Source organism: Octopus bimaculoides, chromosome 10, assembly GCF_046866305.1.
Source record: "Octopus bimaculoides isolate indiv1 chromosome 10, ASM4686630v1, whole genome shotgun sequence".
In the NCBI taxonomy this organism is placed as follows: domain Eukaryota; kingdom Metazoa; phylum Mollusca; class Cephalopoda; order Octopoda; family Octopodidae; genus Octopus; species Octopus bimaculoides.
In genome coordinates this window covers 37,340,717-37,345,405 of record NC_142937.1, presented here as the reverse complement: position 1 = coordinate 37,345,405, position 4,689 = coordinate 37,340,717, and the positions used below count along the sequence as shown (strand labels likewise).

The 4,689-nt window shown below is 34.9% G+C and overlaps 1 long non-coding RNA gene across 1 annotated transcript in view; it reads left to right on the top strand.

Moving 5' to 3' along the window:
• The window catches only part of LOC149133531 (uncharacterized), a 40,879-nt gene extending 38,189 nt beyond the window's left edge, over positions 1-2,690 (top strand). Inside the window, exon 2 of the long non-coding RNA XR_016243290.1 lies at positions 616-2,690. This is a non-coding gene — a long non-coding RNA (uncharacterized LOC149133531). The remainder of the gene's footprint in view (positions 1-615) is intronic.
• Positions 2,691-4,689: the final 1,999 nt, after the last annotated feature.

Genomic DNA, 4,689 nt, shown 5'->3' with positions numbered 1-4,689 from the left:
CAATGACGACTATCACTACCACCACCACCGCCGCCGCCACCTCCACCACCACCGCTGCCACCACCAGCACCACCACCACCACTATCACTACTAAGCAAAGCATTTTATGCTTATTATTATTTTCAATTATATTATAAAATGTTTCTAAGAAATTACTTTCACATCATCATCATCATCAGTAATACCTGTCACTTTGTTTTTTTTTTTAAACAACATCGTTATCGTCATCATCATCATCATCATAGGTATCATTTCAGTACTCTCACATTTCTTGAGTGATTTGTTGCTTAGCTCCGTGTAGGTCTCTACACCTTGAGTACTTGCAGGATCTTGTTTTTGTTTTGCTGCCTAGTTGTGCTGTTTTCTGTATGTTGCATATATGCATCAGTGATGGGGCTTCCATATTGTTTAATATCTTCATATTTAGAATTTCTAATTAGGAACCCATTATTACAGAAGTTTATTTTTTTTATTTTCTCTCTACAAATTCAGGATTTTAGATTTGAATAATTTCTCTTTTGTCTTTTGGAGATATGTAATTTTTTGCTGGGAGAAATATTGCAGCTGAGAAGTGATTCTCTATGATTTCCTCTTTTTACTTGCATGGTCTGGAAGAAGAGGCAGTACCCGTGGCTTTTGCTGACTCCTCTTGAGTCTTTGTAAGTCAATACCTGCAGGAAAGAAACAACCTTTAAGCAGAGACAAGAAGGATGACATCCTGAGGGGAAAGGACTGGACCTAGTGATAAGTGATTAGCGATTCCTAATGATCTGTGACAATAATATCAATCTAACTAACCTAGATCTCTCAGTGCATTGATTAACATATCCAAAATTGTTGCTTTACCATTATCTGAGACTTTATCAAGGGTATGTGTATACCACTTTCTTTTTATTGGTATATCATAATGCTGACATAATTTTCAAAGCATGAAAAACCCAACTCTATCACATGTGTTTATTCATTCTCCCTTGACTAAGACAGGAAAACCAAAAACAATGTAATTATTAGTTTTGTTTCACATTCTACACGTTTTTCATCTACTTAATATATACTAATTCATTGCATGCTTTTGGTAGTTTCTTGACAAGAAAGTTTTGATTTTATTTTGCAGTGGAACCACTTTTTTGTCTCTACTTTGTGAACCCTTCTCAGACACTGTTTCGTTATATTATCCCCTACTTTAACCCTTTAGCATTTAAACCATCTATATCCAACCAAAATATTCTACCTGCTTTGTGTGAAAACTAACCAAATCTGGCCCCTCACTCGTACCCAACAATGTCATTTTAAAAATGAACTACTTGATAAATCTTGAAGCTACAAGGTAATTTATGATTAATTTAAAACAATGTGACTAAATAAGCATTACTTTTAACAGAATTATTTGAATGCTAAAAGGTTAACCATATCAGCTACATTTTGGTCTTTTTTTTAAATTTCACTCTGTTTAAGTATTAATCAAATATCTCAATGATTTTTAATTCTTAATATTTTTCTTTCATTTATGTGTATTGCACTCTGTCTAGTGCATTTGATTCCTAAATATTTGTAATAACTGTTTGATTTAATTTTCTTTATCACCTATTCTTAACCCAACATGATTTTCTTCTTTCCAAGATTCCCTTGGCACATTTTTCTAACTCAATTTTCACCTGAGTTCCTCAAGCAAAACTGCATGCAAATTGTTTATCATTTGTAACATAAACTTGAAGATGTCCATACACAACAAAGTGATTGATTGTCCTGCTATACCACTGGGGGGTCATTATTATAATTAACAACTGATTTAGAAGAAGTTGTTAGAAAGGACTTCATGACTGAAATGCTTCTAGTGATTTCTTTGACACCAAACATGAAGGCTGCCAAGTCCTAGGACAAGGACATTAAATCTCCCCAATAAACACAGTGTCACAAGTACATCATGACAACCAAGTCACAAAATGGTCTTTGACATAGAGATTTATTAAAAGAAATTAATTGTGATGTGTGTGTAATTTATTCATGAAATCAACAAATAATAATGATGCCTTCTTTTTTTATTATTTCCTTTTTCCAGAGTAACTTTAAATATAAAAACATGGTTTTATTCATTTTAATTTTGGATTTATTATTCAAAGCAAGGCATGTTTGTGAGGTAAGTTTGCTTCCCAATCACATAGTTCTAGCTTCAGTCCAACTGTGTGACACCTTGAGCAAATACCTTGTATTATAACCCATCATGTGTGTGTGTGTGTGCGTGTGTGTGCGTGTGTTATTTCCCCCTTGCCTTGATATTACATGGTAGTTGTAAACAAATGTTACTATTATGCAAGCTGCATCCTTCATTCATCTTCTATGAAAACATGTTTGATCATGGGGAATTATTGCCTTGCTTGGAAACAGATGAAGGTTGGTGACAGGAAAAGTCTCTCTCTCTCTCTCTCTCTCTCTCTCTCTTATGAAAGCGATAAACTCCCAACAAGCTGGGTCCTTAGCCAGGTCTATTCCCAGTACAACTATTTCATTCAAATAGTATTAAGAGGGTAAAGACCCCCTTTGGTTATGAAGTACCTAGAAAGTTCCCCTCTGAAGCACAAGTCCGGCCAAGGTTGTTTACAGAAGACCAACAGCTTCCCCTCTCTACGCCATTGAATCTTATCCAAGGAAAAGGCAAAGGCTGATACAGCTTGGCACCAGTGACATCGCAACTCATTTCTACAGCAGAGTGAAGTGGCGCAATGTGTAATAATGTGTCTTGCTCAAAAACACGACACACAGCCCGGTCCAAGAATCAAACTCACTATCTCATGATTGTGAGCCCAATGCTTTAACTACTGAACCACGTTCCTTCACATCACTGAAATAACAGCCTTATGAAATGTTTAACCATCAGAAATCTTGCTGCTTTACCCTTGAAGTTGATACTACCAACAGCTTCCCACTCATGAACATTTATGTCTACAAAAGATCAACCTACTGACAATATTTCCGAAACTATTGTAATTTACAATAACAGTATCTTATTCTTCCTATCAAAATAGAGTTAACCAAATCTTCAATATCTATTTTTCTACAAATGAAAAGAAACCAAGCATCTCAAAAATAAATATAGTATATAGCTTAAAACTATTTGTTACCGAAGGTGCACTTACAATGTCTAATGTTTTACATTTGTGAACCTACAAAAGTTTATAAAAGATTATCATCATCATCATCATCATTATTATTATCATTATCAGGATCATCATCATTACCATCATCATCATATTCATTATTTTGATTTTTTTTTGGCCTGAAGCAAACTCAGATTTGTTTAGAAATGTAATATAAGACAAACTTGCTTGTTTATATATATGCATGCAGTATATACTGCACACACAGTACACACACACACACATATTGCATATTGATTCAAAGAATCAGATGAGTCACTCTGTCTCTAGTTTGGCCTGAACAAACACACACGCCCCGGAACACACACACACACACACACACACACACATGCACACACACACACACACTCGTACACACAAGACAAACTTTCAGAAGAGATACAGGTTAACAATCAACTCCAAAGGAATGAATAAACTCTACTGCATGTATTGAGTATCTTTCCTTCTATTTGATTACACAAATATATGTGTGTGTGTGTGTAAGTATGTGTGTATGCATGCAAATATATGTATGTATGTGTTTATGCTGTGAATGTGTGTTTATATGTACATATATACACACACGCACATACTTATATACTTACACATTCATGTGTGTGTGTTTGTGTGTGTGTGTGTGTGTTTGTGTGTGTGTGTGTGTGTATATATATATATATATATATATATATATATATATATATATATACAGAGAGAGAGAGAGAGAGGATATGGTCCAAACATAGAGGCAGAGGCTATTATAAAGATGTTTAAAAGTAAACCTAACAAACCAGAAGCCTTAGCAGAAAAGAAGAGAAAATTTGCTACCACTTTTGAAAGTGTTCATGTATAAATGCTAAATGTAAGAATTATAGGAACTCTTATATGTTCTCAAATGTAAAGTTTATATCTCTTCATCCCTTGTTGGTGATTCTACCACAAGATATTCAGTAGGATCAGCAACAAGATGATACTGAAGAACATCATGTCTTGCAGATGCACAGGATAGTTAGTAGTAAGTACATTTATGGATTATATGCTTCGAAATGCATAGAATGCTTTCTAGAAGTAGATAGCAACTTTTGCTACCAAAAGAACTATGTACCCAATCAGCAGTGTAAGTGGATGGAACTCTGAAAGGATATTAGTCAGCATAAGAACAGAACAAAAAGTTTCAAGCAGCTTTTAACTCTGCTATTAACAAAGAAATTCTCTGTACAAACTGTGCTGTTGCATGGAAATCAAACATGAGTATTGAATTAAGATGAGCAAAGACGTGTGTGTGTGTGAGTGAGTGGACCTAGCACGTTCAGCAGGGATTACATATGTTGTAATTCAAAACAGTTTGATTCAGTCCTATGCAACTTAAAGTTTTGTAAGCTTGTTCCGGGACCCTACAAAACTTTAAGTTGCAAGAGACCCCAAGCAAGCTAACTGGCTACCACAACATCAGCACGTGTTCCAGCACTGTTTTACTATATCTTGCTGGTGGGGAGATGAATCACTTCTATCTCTAGTAATCAAGTGTATGTTATTGATGAGACTAAGGAAGGTCAAA